Raw genomic sequence first — 17,896 nt, 5'->3', positions numbered from 1 at the left:
TCTAACACATACATCATATACATAAAATTCATAATGCAACATAAAACATATCATAAACATATGTCACACATACTATAATGGCCATTATTACTTGGGGTCCTATAAACTAAACAAGTCATATGCCCATTAGATTTATGGGGCTTGCTAGCTAAGCAAGTCATATGCCCATAAATTTATTGGGGGTTGTTAGTTGTACAGGTCATATGCCCAAGTCTATAGACATACACAAACCATAAGTTAACATAACACTTAAATCATAAGATAACACATAACATAACATATAAAATCCTATCCTATTTTCCTTACCAAAAGTACCGGGATATGAGAACAGGTTTGAGACTTTGGAACACTCCTAAAAACCATAAATGAAAGGGTGAGTATACTAAAGAAGAAGGGATGAAAGAACTATACCATCAAAATATACTTACCAAGAATCTTATGTTCAAGATTTTAGATTTCCTATCCAAGAATAAAGAATAAAGTTAGGATGTTGAGTAGAAACTATAAGAACTTAAGGAAAAATAATACCAAATGAACTAGAGTTTGGAATACCTTGAATGCTTCTATGACCAATCGAACCCTTGAACCGAAATGTGTTATAAACCTTACTTCCCAAGTGTTTGGTAAGCTTATAATGATTAAGCTTATAATCCCCAACCCAAGTGTTTACACTCTAAAAAATAACCTAGTAGCTTGCAGCCTCTGAACATTGCATGATGAATGAATAAATGGATGGGTACTAGGTCCTATTTATAGAGTTCAAGAATGAAAAGATCTTCATTTAACTTGAATAAAATAATGGCTTTTTAAGTGAAAAATATTTGAATTATCGTTCAGCAGAGGCTGAAGATTCGGTCAGAAAGATGCTGGACTTATCAAGAGGTTAAACATTAAAATGAGAATGTTTTCAAAAACATTCAAAATTATGCTAAGGGAGCCGATATATCACCCCCTATAGCTGCGATATATCGGCATACGCCGAATATTTAAACACGAAATTGCACAATTTAAGCTTAATTTGATTTGAGTAAACAGCCTTAACTAAGTCCTCTAACGTTTTCAAAGCTGCTGACAGACCCTAGGATATTCAAATATTACTCTTAATAAACTTATTCCTCAAAAATACTTAATTATCATTAAACATACACATGACAAGTGTTACTTTCTTATTGGGTCTATCTAAACCTTATAATATAATAAATATCATCATCAATATCAGTCAGAATAATCAAACCTTAGGTTAAAATTAATATTCTTAAACTATAGGTTAAACTTAGAAAATCTACAAGTGTTACTATGAGTGTCCAATTAAATCCCGGTCTGAACCAAAATCCACAGTCATAAAAATACTACTACAATTACTATTATACTACTATCTAACTAACTAAGTAAAATTCTTGGACTCTACAATTCTCCCCTACTAAAAAGAATTTCGTCCTCAAAATTTACTTACCAAATTACTCCGTATACCGGCCTTGCATATCCTCCTCCAACTCCCACGTTGCCTCTTGCTCAGAACTATTACTCCATAGGACTTTGACTATAGGAGTGCTCTTGGACCGTAACTGCTTCACCCCCTATCCAGGATGCTAATCGGTCGTTCCTCGTAACTCAAGTCTTTATCGAGTGCTATCGTATCGTACTTGAGGACGTGAGATGGGTCTGACACATACTTGCGTAGCATCGAGATGTGGAACACGTTGTGACTATCTGCTAGTGCTGGCGGTAGGGCTAATCTATATGCAGCTGCTCCCACTTTGTCCAATATCTCAAAAGGACCTATAAATCGGGGACTAAGCTTGCCTTTCTTCCCAAACCGCTTCACACCTTTCATAGGAGATATCTTCAAGAAGACTAGATCTCTGACTTTGAATTCCACATCGCGTCGCTTGGCATTCGCATAGCTTTTCTGACGGCTTTGAGCAGCAAGCATACGCTGTCTAATAAGCGCTACTGCTTCTTGAGCTTGTCTAACAGCATCGGGACCTAGAAGTTGCCTTTCTCCTACCTCATCCCAGTGCAACGGTGATCGACACATTCTTCCATAAAGCAACTCATAAGGTGCCATCCCAATCATTGACTGGTAGCTATTGATGTAGGAGAACTCTATCAGCGGCAAGTACTTATTCCATGATCCTCCGAAATCAAGTACACATGCGCGTAGCATATCTTCTAAAGTCTGAATCGTACGCTCGGACTGTCCGTCTGTCTGAGGATGAAAAGTTGTACTAAGACTTAACTTAGTACCCATAGCTTGCTGTAAACTTCCCCAAAATCTCGAGGTAAATACCGATCCTCTATCTGACACTATTGTCTTGGGGATTCCATGCAACCGTACTCTCTCTTGGACGTAGATGTCTGCATATTGGTCTGCCGTGTAGGAAGTCTTAACAGGCAGGAAATGAGCTGACTTGGTTAGTCTATCTATTACTACCCAAGCGGAATCATGCTGCTTATTCGTCCTTGGCAAACTTGTCACGAAGTCCATAGCTATATCGTCCCACTTCCATTCTGGTATGCTAAGCGGTTGCAATAAGCCTGCAGGCCGCTGATGCTCTGCTTTCACTTGCTGGCATACAAGACACTTAGACACAAACTCTGCTATGTCCTCCTTCATCCCTGGCCACCAATAGATTACCTCGATGTCATGAGTCATCTTGGTAGACCCTGGGTGAACTGAGTACGGGGTACTGTGCGCTTCTTCTAGAATTGTCTTCTTAATACTTTGATCATTTGGCACGCATACCCGATCCTTATATCTTAATAAACCTTGACTAGATATTGAGAAATCTGTGGTCTTGCCTTCTCAGACTGCATCCATATGTGCTTCTAGTGTGTCGTCATGTCCTTGCCCAATCCGTATATCTTCTAGCAGATTTGACTGGACAGAAAAATTAGCTAGCTTGCCGACAATTACTTCTACTCTGACACTGATAAGCTCCTGCTGTAGCGACTTTTCTATTCTGGCTAAAGCTGCTAAAGTTCCATAACTTTTCCTACTAAGTGCATCGGCAACTACGTTTGTCTTCCCCGGGTGGTATAAGATTTCACAGTCGTAATCCTTTACTAATTCTAACCACCTGCGCTGCCTCATGTTGAGCTCCTTCTGAGTAAAGAAGTACTTTAAACTCTTGTGGTCTGTATAAATCTCGCACCATTCTCCGTAAAGATAATGGCGCCAGATGTTCAACGCAAAGACCATCGCTGTCAACTCTATATCATGAGTTGGATAGCGCTGCTCATACTCCTTCAACTGTCGTGAGGCGTAGGCTATCACCTTATAATTTTGCATCAGAACGCAACCCAATCCTTGCTTCGATGCATCACAGTAGACTATGAACTTATCGTTGGGTGTCAGTACACAGAGAACTGGTGCCGAACAAAGCTTATCTTTAAGCAACTGGAAGCTTTCTTCACATCTATCATTCCAGTTAAATCTTTGTTGTTTCTGGGTCAGGTTGGTGAGCGGAGTGGCTATCTTAAAAAAGCCCTCTACGAACCTCCTATAATAACCTGCTAACCCTAGAAAGCTTCTTACTTTAGATGCGTTCTTTGGTCTTGGCCAATCCTTCACGGCCTCTACCTTTTGATATAATGTGCCCGAGGAACGCCACTTGCGATAGCCAAAACTCGCATTTCTTAAACTTGGCGTAGAGTTGATGCTCCTTCAGTCGTGAAAAAATCAACCTCAAATGTTCCTCGCGCTCTACTTCATCCTTAGAGTATACTAAGATGTCGTCGGTGAACACAACGACGAATTTATCTAAGTAGTCTTTGAAGACCCTATTCATCAAGTCCATAAATGGGGCTGGTGCATTAGTAAGACCAAAGGACATAACCAAGAACTCGTAATGTCCATAACCAGTTCTAAAGGCTATCTTAGGAATATCTTCTCCCTTTACCTTGAGCTGATGATACCCGGACCGTAAATCGATCTTTGAAAATACAGTCGTTCCTCGGAGTTGATCAAACAAGTCGTCGATCCGGGGTAGTGGGCACTTGTTCTTAATCGTTACCTTGTTTAGCTTGCGATAGTCTATACACATCCGCATACTTCCGTCCTTCTTCTTCACGAATAGCATCGGAGCTCCCCATGGCGAATGGCATGGCCTAATAAAACCCAAGTCTAGCAGTTCTTGTAGTTGTGTCTTTAACTCCTTGAGTTCCGTAGGTGCCATCCGGTATGGTTCCTTAGAGATAGGCTCAGTGCCTAGTACTAATTCTATCGTGAAGTCAATTTCCCGAGTTGGCGGCAATCCTAGGAAGTCATTGGGAAATACCTCTGGGAATTCTCGTACAATACGGATGTCTCCAACCTTAAGTGGTGTCTCCTTTTCCACATTTGTGATGCTGGCTAAGAACGCTTGACATCCTTTCTCCATCATTCTTTGAGCTTTGAGAGATGATACTAACGGGGTGCGTAATCCTGAAGCTTGTCCCATGAAGCATAGTTTCTGGCCGTCAGGAGTCTCGAACATCACCTTCTTGCGTTTGCAGTCGATGGTTGCGCCATGCCATGCTAACCAGTCCATGCCTAGTATTACGTCAAAGTACTTGATCACCAGTTCTATCAGGTCACCTTCTAGTTCTGTGTCCTCAATCATGATCGGTACGCCTCGTACTATCCGCGATGATAGAACTATTTTGCCCAAAGGCAACCTGGTTACAAACCTAGTTCTAAATCTTTCACAAGGTTTGTCTAGTCTTTCTATCATTCCTAACGAGATATACAAATGAGTGGCTCCCGAATCAAATAATATAGAGCATATGCTATTGAGGATAGAAACCTGACCTGTGACCACCCTATTGTTAGCATCAACCTCTCCTTGGGTTAAGGTAAAAACCCTAGCAGGAACCATCTTGTCGTCTTCCTTTCCTTCTGGCTTATGTTGAGGACAATCTCTTTTCCGATGTCCTTCCTGACCACAGCTAAAACATTCCTTGGTGTTTGCACGACATTCTCCAGGATGTTTCTTCTGACACTTAGCACATGGCGGGTATTCCACATAACCCGGCCTATTTACCCCATTATTTGTCCGTGCCCACTTATCGCTGTCAGATTGCTTGTTATCAGGATGCCTTTTCTTTTGACCGTTACTGTTGTTGCCGGACTGATGATTGCTATTATGGTTGTTGTTCCTACTCGTCTGAAGTTGACTTTGCTGTCTAGGCTTAGGTTTACTGGTTTCTTCTTTACTTACATTAGCCTACAGTCTCTCTACTTCTATTGCCATCTCTAGAACGTCGGCATACGTAGTATTCCCTGGGTTTGCTAGCTTAACCCACATCTCGATCTTTGGTCGAAGTCCTCTAACAAAATTGTTCACCCTCAGAAAATCGGTTGGAACCATCTCAGATGCGAACTTAGCTAAACGGTCGAACTGACGAGCATACTCTGCCACTGATAAATTTCCTTGCTTCAAGTTGGCGAACTCCTCAACTCTTGAAGCGAGTACTGCCGAATTGTAATACTTCTTGTGGAAGAGCTCCACAAATCGAGTCCAAGTCATGGTGGCAACATCATGAGATTGCTGGACCAAGTCCCACCATATCCTTGCATCCTTCTTGAGCAATGACGAGGCGCAGGATATACGGTCTGCATTACTGAGATTCATCTGCGTCAGAATTGGCTCCACATTCCTTAGCCACTCTTCTGCCTCAAAGGGGTTTGTAGTCCCTTCGAAGTTTGAAGCGTGCTGTTTGTGGAACCTCTCATACACTTGCTCCATGTGCTGTACTGGATACGGCACTTAGTTTGCCACTGGCCATCCCCCATATGGACCAACTTGTTGGGGTACTAAGGCCATTTGCTGTGGCTGAGGCGGAGGTGGAGGCTGAGCCTATTGTCGTTGCTGCTGCAAAAGTTCCTCGACTTGTTGTCGCAGTCTGGCGATCTCCGCAGTGTTGTCAGCTGGTGGTGCCGGCGCGTTGCGGCTGGCAGTAGCACGCACTCCCCTTCTGCGAACTGGAGGGGCTTCATTGTTCGCTGGAACAACGTTGGAGGCGTTTCCGTTGGTGCGTGCAGATCGTCGGAGTAACATCATAGTAGAGTTATAACAGTTGAAAGAAACATGTTAGAACTTTATCTAATAGGCTCTAAGGAAAAGCTTATTCTAAGACAAACATTTCTAGGACCTATTTATTATGACTTCTTATGAAAATTATATGAGTCTTCTTTATTATTTAGAGTGGGTTTCCATACTTAGAAAAATAAGCCATCTTTATTTTCTATGTTTGTTTCTAATCATCCTATATGACTTAATTCTCAGGCTCGAAACTCACCTTTGTTCCAAAGTTAACCATATTGAGGGAGGGCTGGGATCAGTAAAATCGTTCCCACTACTATGGCCCCCTAACTCTCAATATAGAAACTTGGTTCATTGATTTATATCCACCCTTACCGAACTTAGTCATTATTTATTTTACTTATTATTTATTATGAATGCAAAAATAAAAATCAAACTCATACATGATAACAAAATAACATGATATTAATTTGGAAAAGAGTTTTTCACTTATTACAACCATAAAACAAACAATAAATAAAACAAACAATGAAAACTAACTATTCTAAAAATTAGGATCTTCTACATCCAATCCTTCATCTAGCATATCATCATCTAGCTCTTCATAATCTTCATTATCATGTTCCTCAAAATGTCCTCTAGGAAGGTATGTAAAAATCCTATGTTTTTGCTCATTTGTAAACTGAAATTCTGATTTTGCAGTGAACCTAACTAAGAGAAAGTAATATCGCATTGCTACTGGCAGTTCGTCTTCATCATCCATTGTTTCCCATATTTCCTCTAAGGCTGCTATTATAGGATGAAAATCTCTAAACAGTCTAATTACTAATACATATTGTTCTGTTGCGCTCATCATGATTTGTTTAGACTCTTGAAGGTGACCTATTTCTTTGTGGAACAAAAGCAGTCCTTGAGTGATTCTTTCTAGTGCTCCTACGGTGTTTCTTGGTTCTCTTATTCTTTTTAAAGCCTTAACGGCTCGGATATCCTCATTGGTTAATGCTCCATTCATACTTAACTGAAAACATAAATGCTAAAATCGTTATCTATACACATAAGCAAAAAAACTATAACTTAAATACTTACTTGGTGGTCAGATTCGGAGCTTTGAGTGTGTGTATCGAGGAGAACTTCGTGCGATGGAACCGTTTTCTCTGATACCAACTGTAATGACCCAACTACTCTAGACTATGGACCATTAACTAAAACTATACATAGACATTAATTTTTAATAAAACTTACAAGTGAAATAATCATTACTTCATTAAAACTTGTAAAACAATGTTAAACAACATAAAATTTAAAGTAGGATATGGGATCCCATTGTTTAAAAGAAAAACATAACATAATTGTAAATAAAATGGATTACATAATAAAGTGCAAAAAATACATATAAAACCATAATTAAAGAGACTTCATCCTCGAATCGAACACTCGGTCCTTTGACTCCATTCCGCCTCAATACACATCCCCAAGCGTCCAAGAACCTTTCCCGCCATAAAAACTATTTTCCTGCACATAAAAACATAAAGGAGTGAGCCTAATGCCCAGCAAGGAAAATCTAACACATACATCATATACATAAAATTCATAATGGAACATAAAACATATCATAAACATATGTCACACATACTATAATGGCCATTATTACTTGGGGTCCTATAAACTAAACAAGTCATATGCCCATTAGATTTGTGGGGCTTGCTAGCTATGCAAGTCATATGCCCATAAATTTATTGGGGCTTGTTAGTTGTTCAGGTCATATGCCCAAGTCTACAGACATACACAAACCATAAGTTAACATAACACTTAAATCATAAGATAACACATAACATAACATATAAAATCCTATCCTATTTTCCTTACCAAAAGTACCGGGATATGAGAACAGGTTTGGGACTTTGGAACACTCCTAAAAACCATAAATGAAAGGGTGAGTATACTAAAGAAAAAGGGATGAAAGAACTATACCATCAAAATATACTTACCAAGAATCTTATGTTCAAGATTTTAGATTTCCTATCCAAGAATAAAGAATAAAGTTAGGATGTTGAGTAGAAACTATAAGAACTTAAGGGAAAATAATACCAAACGAACTAGAGTTTGGAATACCTTGAATGCTTCTATGACCAATCTAACCCTTGAACCGAAATGTGCTATAAACTTTACTTCCCAAGTGTTTGGTAAGCTTATAATCCCCAACCCAAGTGTTTACACTCTAAAAAATAACCTAGTAGCTTGCAGCCTCTGAACATTTCTTGATGAATGAATAAATGGATGGGTACTAGGTCCTATTTATAGAGTTCAAGAATGAAAAGATCTTCATTTAACTTGAATAAAATAATGGCTTTTTAAGTGAAAAATATTTGAATTATCGTTCAGCAGAGGCTGAAGATTCGGTCAGAAAGATGCTGGACTTATCAAGAGGTTAAACATTAAAATGAGAATGTTTTCAAAAACATTCAAAATTATGCTAAGGGATCCGATATATCACCCCTTTTAGGCGATATATCGCCTAGGCCAGCATGCCCGAGGCTCGTCGAGGTGCTCGTGCGAAGTTACGTGTTTTTCGTATCCCCGTACTGCGTTATATCGCCCCCTATAGCTGCGATATATCGGCATACGCCGAATATTTAAACACGAAATTGCACAATTTAAGCTTAATTTGATTTGAGTAAACAGCCTTGACTAAGTCCTCTAACGTTTTCAAAGCTGCTGACAGACCCTAGGATATTCAAATATTACTCTTAATAAACTTTTTCCTCAAAAATACTTAATTATCATTAAACATACACATGACAAGTGTTACTTTCTTATTGGGTCTATCTAAACCTTATAATATAATAAACTATAGGTTAAACTTAGAAAATCTACAAATGTTACTATGAGTGTCCAATTAAATCCCGGTCTGAATCAATATCCACAGTCATAAAATTACTACTACAATTACTATTATACTACTATCTAACTAGCTAAGTAAAATTCTTGGACTCTACAAAATGCTCTTAGTAAGTCAATTTAACAGTATAGAGTAGAAACACACAATAGGAATCAATGACTCAATCATTGTCCTCACAATACATAACTTACCACACTTAAGGTTCTAGATAAATCTGAGCCCTAACCAAACAGTTTCAAGAACGCCTAAGTGTCCTGGCGACATCACCTTGTCCTTAGCAGAGCCCAAACATAAAACCCTACAAATAATTCCAGACCAAAGTAGAAGCAGGAAATAACATCCAATAACAGAACTGACTCCAAAAACCAAATTGTGAGTTGCCAAGTTATCCCCTAGTATCTTAACTCAAATCACAGGGGTGGCTCAAGTCTCTAGACTGATATCTAATTCACGAATCCCTGTCGAGGGTAACATCGGTTACGTAGGGCATTTATACTAATTTCAAACAAAGAGCGGGGTTTAGTGGATCCACACCTGCTCATTGAGATTTCTAGGTTTACCCAGGATACTTACCTCTTGTACAAATGGCACATTAGTTAGCTAGACCAAATAATAACTGATAACTCCATTTTAGTGTCGTTTTATGATGTGTTTTTGTGGTAATCTTGAGTATTTATGTTTGTTTTGTGCAAGATTATGCTTTTTTTTTGTAGGTGGGTGTGTTGAATCATGAGATAAATATGAAAAGGAGAGGAAATGGTGAAAGAATGAGCTTTTATTGGTTTCTTGACTCAAAATGGTGCTAAGGACGAGTTATAATAAGTTTCTAATGAAGGATGGATGTTGAAAGGCCGAAATTTGAAAATAATGGAATTAGAGTCGCGGCATGGGCTTAAGAGCCACGACTCTAGTCAAGTCAAAGCTTGAAGGTTGCTGAAGGGAATTAGAGCCGCAACTTGCTCTTATAAGTCGCGGCGCTAGTGGAAGTCAGAGGTGAACCTAGGTGGTGCATCTACACACGGGTCGCAACATGGGTTTAGAGGGTCGCAGCACCAGAAGACCTGACCAGACTTTGAATTGCTTTAAAAATGACACGGGTCGCGACCTAGGAAATGCCATGTCGTAGCCCGCCTATGAAAAAAAAGGAATTCGTGATTTTCTTTAGTATAAATTCAGACTTTATGTTTTAATTAGGGTTAGGTCAGATTTTAAATAGGAGTTTAGAGATTAAAGTTGATTCTGAGATTATTTTTTTCTGCACTTTAATTTTTTTTATTTCTTCTTCAAATCTTTGAATTTTATGTTTATAATAATTATTTTGTTGTTTTAGTCATGTCTGATATGAACTAAACACTTTTATCTAAGGTTTAATGTAGTCACTTTGATTTCTATTAATCTTATTATGATGTTCTATTGATTCTTCTTCTTTATTCTAATCTATAATGTTTGCTTAATGCTAGTAAATACCTGATTAATATTTGCTTTATTTATGATTTTGATTCAAAATTTGAAAGAAGAGAATTGAATATGTTATTTTTATGTAGACATAGGTTACGTATTGGACAAAAGTACCTGTATGACTTGCGTAGTAATTAGGTTTCTATGCTTAATGTCTGCTATATGTTTAAGTTTATCACATCGATGTAGAAAACCTGAATATAGGTTGAGATCTTATATCTTGAAAAAGAATAGGAATCGATTTATGTTAACCTACTATTTGAATAGGAAGAAAGAAATTTAGAATTGATTAATAATTTTATAGAATGAAAGTAAATGAATTTATTACCCTAGGGTTTTTTAATTAGTGAATCAATCTTTATTTTTGCAAAGTTTATTTTAATTTTCAATCTTAGTTTAAAAAAATCACTCTATTTTCGACAGCCAAATAGAAATTTGAAAGCACTTATTTGTAATTGGTTGATAGTTCTTGTGGGAACGATACTATATTTACTATCTATATTACTTGAATCGATTATGTATACTTGCGTATCATTCTTTTGCGATTAAGTTTTTCACGCCGTTGTTGGGGACTTAATATCCAATATCAAAATTAATTATTTTTTGTTCTAATTTGGTTTTTATATTTTACACTCATTTGGATCGAGGATGTATAGTGTTTTAGAAATTATTTGTATATGTGTGGAAGGAGACGAAAGGTACTCATACAGATAGATCTTGAAACTGAGAGAATGTGCAGACAAAACTGAAAGATAAAGAAAAGGTTGGATCTTACCATGGCTGAGAACACTAATAATGGTGTGAACAACAATGCAAATTTGGGTAATGCAGCTGAATCCGATCCACCATTGAGAAACTATGTACTCCTTATTGTTATGGGGATACATTCAAGAATTCATCCTCCTACTCTTGAGGCGAATAATTTTGAGATAAAACCATCGATTATTCAGATGGTAGAAAATTGTGTACAATTTGGGGGATTACCAAACGAGGATCCAAATCTCCATATCACCAATTTTTTAGAGCTGTGTGCGACATTCAAAATGAATAGGGTGAGTAACGATGTTGTCAGATTAAGATTATTCCCATTTTCATTAAAAGATAGAGCGAAGAGTTGGTTGCACTCATTGCAAGCCAACTCTATAGTTACTTAGGAAAACTTGGCTCATAAATTCCTTGGTAAATATTTTCCTCCTGCGAAGTCAGCCCGATATTGAGGAAACATTAATAACTTCCATCAACTGGATGGGGAGTCATTATATGATCCGTGGGAACATTTTAAAGAGTTGCAAAGGAAGTGCCCACATCATGGAATAGAGAAGTCGCTGCCGGTGCATACATTTTACAATGGTTTGGGGGGAAATACAAGGACAATAGTTGATGCAACATCAGGAGGAGCATTTATGAGAAAAAGCGCTAATGAAGCTTATGAATTACTGGAAGAGATGGCCATGAATAACTACAATATGCCTACTGAGCGTGAGAATAAGAAGGTGGCAGGAGTCTTAGAGGTTGATCCTATTGCTTTATTGACCGCTTAAGTGGCATCTTTAACCAAGAAATTGCAGCAGAATAACCTCGTCGCACAAGCAATGCAAGTACATAATGTCATGAGTTGTGAGATTTGTGGGGGACCACATTCTTATGAACAATGCCTGAGCACAGCTAGTTGCTCAACATACATAAATAGTATGCCTTTGGAACAAGCACATGTTATTGGTAACTTTTCAAGGCCTGTAGCCAACACCTACTCAAATTCATATACTCTTGCGTGGAAAAATCACCCTAACATGTCTTGGAAAAATAACCAAGGTTTACAACCATAGTATCCACCTCAACAACCACCTTATCAACCGACTTATGGACTACATTCTAGGCCTTATTATGATCCAAACCCACGCCCATCTCATCCACCACCACCCTCCAATGAACTCACCGACAACTTAGCCAGACCAATTAAATCAATTTATGACAGAGACAAGGTCTTCAATCAGGAATTTGGAGACACAAATGGGTCAATTGGCTAAACTACTTTCTAGTAGACAACAAGGGAATTTTCCTAGTTCCATACACGTAAATCCTAAAGAGCAATGTCAAGCTGTCACTTTGAGGAGTGGGACTAAGTATGATGGACCTACAGTGGATGACAAGGGAAAGAAGACAGAGGATCAACATGTTACTAGTCCAGCAAAATAGGAGGTTACTGAAGACCTTCCAAAGACAGAGAAGCTGAAATACACTGAGCCTACACCAAAGATTTTGTATCCTCAACGGTTCCGAAAGGCCAATCTTGACATACGATTCTCCAACTTTCTTGAGGTTTATAAGAAACTTCACATTAACATTCCTTTTGCAGAGGCTCTAGAATAAATGCCTAGTTATGTGAAGTTTATGAAAGAAATATTGTCTAATAAGAGAAAATGGAGGATTATGAAACCATGCCATTAACAGAAGAGTGTAGTGCAATTATTCAAAAGAAACTTCCTCAACAGTTAAGAGATTCGGGTAGTTTCACTATACCTTGCACCATTGGGAACTTTCATTGTGAGAGGGATTTATGTGATCTGGGTGCAAGCATTAATGTAATGTCATTGTCCGTATTTAAAAGACTTGGTTTTGGGGAAGCTAGAACCACTGCTGTTACTCTTCAACTGGCTGATCATTCATTAACACACCTCGAGGTATTATAGAGGACGTTCTCGTAAGGGTAGATAAGTTCATTTTCCTAGCTAATTTCATTGTATTAGATATGGAGGAAGATGAGGACATGCCTATTATATTGGGATGACCATGTTTAGCCACGGGGCAAGCATTGATAGATGTCCAGAAGGGTGAGTTAAGGCTCAGAGTACAAGGTGATGAGGTCATTTTTAATGTTTTTAAAGCCTTGAAATATCCTTCAGCTAGTGACAGTTGGTTTAGTGTTAGTGTATTGGAGGAACAAGGAAAATAGGTTAAGTCTATTGAGGATCCACTTCAGTTGAGTTTGGTTGCAAGTCATGAAGAGTGTGTTGCTACTGAACCCAGTGAATATGTTAAGTGGTTGAACTCATCAGGGCCAATTTACAAAATGACATATGAGGAATTGGGGCAAGTACCTGAGAGACCTCTCCCATCTATAGAGAAGCCATCAGTTCTTGAGTTAAATACTTTACCAGATCATCTTAAGTACGCTTATTTGGGTAAGAATGACACTCTCCTAATTATTATTTTATCTTCATTGTCTCTGAATTAAGAAGAGAAGCTACTTAGGGTGATGAGGGCTCACAAGCTAGGTGGACTCTGGCAGACATCAAAGGTATAAGCCCTTCAACGATGATGCACCGCATATTAATGGAGGAGGATATTAAGCCTAGTATCAATGCTCAAAGGAGGCTCAATCCTTCAATGAAAGAGGTGGTAAGGAAGGAAATTCCTAAATTTTTGGATGCAGGGGTAATTTACCCAATATCTGACAGTGAATGGATTATTCTTGTTCAGGTATTCCCGAAGAAGGGTGGCATGACGGTTGTCAAGAATGATAATAATGAACTAATTCCAACTCGTACGGTAATGGGGTGGAGAATTTGTATTGACTACCGTAAACTAATTAAGGCCACCAGGAAAGACCATTTTCCCTTGCCTTTTGTAGATCAGATGTTAGACAAATTGGCAGGCCATCCTTATTACCGTTTCTTGGATGGATATTTGGGATACCATCAGATTCCCATAGCACCGGAGGATCAAGAAAAGACTACCTTCACGTGCCCTTATGAAACATTTGAATTTTAGAGAATGCCATTTGGGTTATGTAATGCTCCAGCAACTTTTCAAAGATGTATGATGTCTATCTTCTCAGACATGGTGGAAAAAGGTATAGAGATCTTTATGGATGACTTTTCAGTCTTTGGGCCCTCTTTTGATGGATGCTTGTCTAATTTGGAAAAGTTTTTGAAAATATGTGAGGAGTAAAATTTAATATTAAACTAGGAGAAATGTCACTTTATGGTGACAGAAGGCATAGTCTTGGGTCATAAGATTTCAAGCCATGGTATTGAGGTAGACAGTGCGAAGATATCGACAATAGAAAACTTACTTCCACCGGTGTCTATTGAGGGGGTTCGTAGATTTTTAGGCCATGCTAGATTTTACTTATGAATGGTACGGTATTTGACTTTGATGTTGACTTTTTAAGGGCGTTTAAAATACTGAAGGAGAAATTAGTGTCTGCTCCAATTGTTGTATCACCAAATTGGGAATTCCATTTGAATTAATGTGCGATGCTAGTGATTATGCAGTAAGAGCGGTTATGGGACATCAATTTGACAAGGTATTCTGAATGATTTACTATGCTAGTCGAACCTTGAATGATGCTCAATTAAATTATGCAACTACTGAGAAGGAATTATTTGCAATTGTCTTTGCATTTGATAAGTTCAGGCCATATTTAATTGGTAATAAGGTGATTGTTTACATAGATCATTCCACTATTAATTACCTTATGATGAAGAAGGATACTAAACCCCGCTTGATTCGATAGGTACTATTATTGCAAGAGTTTGATATGGAAATTCATGATAAAAAGGGGACAGAAAATCTAGTTGCAGATCATTTATGTAGATTGGAAAAAGGAGAAAAGCATAATGAGAAAGAGGAACAAAAGCTACCTTCATTTGTGGATTATGTCAATTATTTGGTAGCTAAAGTTGTGTCACCAGACATGTCAAGGCAACAACTCAAAAAGTTATATTCGGAAGTCAAGCATTATTATTGGGATGAGCCCATTCCCTTCCTTCATTGTGCTGATCAAGTAATTAGAAGATGTGTCCCAGAAGAGGAGATGATTTCCATACTTACTCATTGTCATACTTTACAATGTGGTGGTCACTTTGGAGGAATGAGGACAGCAACAAAAGTTTTACAATGTGGGTTTTATTGGCTTACATTATTTAAAGTTGCTAGTGCCTTTGTTAAGAGCTATGATCGTTGCCAACAGACCAGTAACATATCAAGAAGAGGTCAAATGTCGATGACTGGAATTCTGGAAGTTGAGTTGTTTATTGTGTGGGGAATATATTTTATGAGGCCTTTCCCATCATTTTATAATAACAAGTACATTTTTCTGGCAATAGATTATGTTTCTAAATGGGTGGAAGCTGTAGCAACTCTTACTTGTGATGGTAAGGAGGTACTTAAATTCCTTCATAAAAATATTTTTACCCGATTCGGTACTCCAAGAGCAATTATTAGTGACAGAGGAAGTCATTTCTGTAACAAGTCATTTATAGCTCTATGCGCTCGTTATGGAGTTCATCATCAAAGGTCTTGTTCAATCATCCACTTGCTAATGGTCAAGTAGAAGTGTAAAATCGAGAGATTAAAAGTATTTTGGAGAAGACTGTAAACACATCAAGGAAAGATTGGTCGAAAAATCTTGATGATTCACTATGGGCATATTGCACATCCTTCAAGACTTCGATTGGTATGTCACCATTTCGACTGTTGTTTGGGAAGGCATATCATTTACCAGTGGAACTTGAGCACTGAGCTTATTGGGCGGTAAAAAAGTTAAACGTTGATCTATTTATGGTAGGATAGAATAGGCTTCTAGAGTTGAATGAGCTCGATGAATTTTGAAATGAAGCTTATGAGAATGCAATGATTTATAAAGAAAATTCTAAGGCTTTTCATGATAAATGGATAATTAGAAGGGATTTCCAACCGGGCGACAAGGTGCTATTATTTAATTCTCGATTGAAACTTTTCTAGGAAAATCAAAGTTGAGATGGTCAGGTCCATTCATAATTGTTGTTTCATTGCCTTATGGAGCTGTGCAGATTCGTAGTGAGAAGACGGGATACTTTAAAGTTAATGGTGAGTGACTAAAGCACTATTTGGAAGGAACAGTGGAAAAATGCAAGTCTGTGTTGCTTTTATAACCCCTTTGAATTGGGTATTCAGCGTCCAGCTAAATGACGTTAACGATAGCGCTGTAGGAAGCATTCCTATAATTTATTTTAGTTTTTTTTTTTATTTTAACTCTTAATTAGTTGAATTTTTTTATTTAATTTCGTTTTGAATTTGTAAAGAATTATTTAGTATTTTTTTTAATTTTTTTAGTAGAATATATGTAAAAACCGTGAAAATCGTGAAAAGGTAATTTTCAAATTAGTCTGGAGGTCAAGTCATGAGTTGAGTTTGTAAGTCGCATCTTTAAACTAAGTCAAAGAGCATGGAAAATTAAGGAGGAGGTGGGCCGCGAATTGAGCTTATAAGTCACAGCCCCATCTGAAGTCAGAGATCAAATAGGGGTCGGATGGTATAGGCGGGCCGCGACTTGTGTTTAGAGGGTCGGAGCGCCTGCGAATAGAAAATTAAAAAAAATTGAAGCGGGTCGCGACTTGATAGTGGTGGGTCGCAGCACGCCTCTGTGAGAAAGGGGAAGCATGTTTAAATTCATTTTTTCTCAACCTACATCCCTTATTTCGAAATGTCCTACTTCCCAACACAAATTTTTTCCAGAATCTCTTTAATTTTTACATTCTTCTTCTTCTTAAAACACCCAAAAAACCAAACCCACAACTTCCTAGATCCATATTTCCTTCTTTCATTCAATTTATCTAACCTTAAATTGTTCTATTTGTGACATTAAAGATTCGAAGAGCAATTGAAGAGTGGGCAATCTCAAAGACTCAAAGGCATGTAAGTTTTTCTTTTTTAATTTTCTTGAAGTTTTTTATTGACGTAATCCTGTGACAAGAGATTAAATTGGAATTGTGGATTACATTGTTAGTTTATATTGTGTCTTTGAGTTGGGATTATTGGGGTGTTATTCCATTGAGGAGGTAAGATAAATTAGCAAAAGTGTCGTTGAATTTTTGTTGTAGGTAGTATTTGTTGCATTGTGTGATTATGGGACCACGAAAACAACCTGCTAGGGCTGCTTCTTCCAGAAGTGCCAATTTTCCTTCCACTTCCTGCATCCAACCACCTCAACCACAACTAGCCCCGCCACCACCGCCTCCTCATGAATTTGATCCTACTCATTTTATTAGTAAGGATGCCTTTGATCATTATCAAAGATTATCTTACCGTCAAGTAATTCAAGAACGAGGCATGGAATATCAAGATGAACTTCAACATCGTAATTGACATAATTCAAGCTGAAATTCAACATCGTAATTGGAAAAGTTTTGTAGACAATAAAATGTCCAAGGCCAATTGTTCCATGGTCTATGAATTTTATGCTAATTTCCCAGGCGCGGTTAATAAAAATGTCTATATAACATGGTCATGAATTTTATGCTAATTTCCAAGTGCTAGTTTTGTATTGCAAGATGGCCAATCGAAGCTTTTCAGACGGTTTCAAATGAATATGGTGGCGAAGGCTTGGAAACTCTTTGTGAGTCACTTATCTGAAGTGGGAACTTATCGATGTCTTCTTGTCTATGCCATCATGACGGGACTCTTTGTAGATATTGGATGAGTTATCCAAACTAGCATCTGAGATTTATGCCGAATGACTACCACTGCT

The 17,896-nt window shown here is 37.9% G+C and overlaps 1 long non-coding RNA gene across 1 annotated transcript in view; it reads right to left on the bottom strand.

Annotated features, from left to right (window-relative positions):
- The window catches only part of LOC133834839 (uncharacterized), a 35,003-nt gene that overhangs the window by 316 nt on the left and 16,791 nt on the right, over window positions 1–17,896 (bottom strand). Inside the window, exon 3 of the long non-coding RNA XR_009893479.1 lies at window positions 7,113–7,538. This is a non-coding gene — a long non-coding RNA (uncharacterized LOC133834839). The remainder of the gene's footprint in view (window positions 1–7,112; window positions 7,539–17,896) is intronic.

This window comes from Humulus lupulus, chromosome 5 (assembly GCF_963169125.1).
Source record: "Humulus lupulus chromosome 5, drHumLupu1.1, whole genome shotgun sequence".
In the NCBI taxonomy this organism is placed as follows: Eukaryota; Viridiplantae; Streptophyta; class Magnoliopsida; order Rosales; family Cannabaceae; genus Humulus; species Humulus lupulus.
Note: the sequence above shows the minus strand (reverse complement) of the source record. Positions and strands in the feature narration are given on the sequence as shown.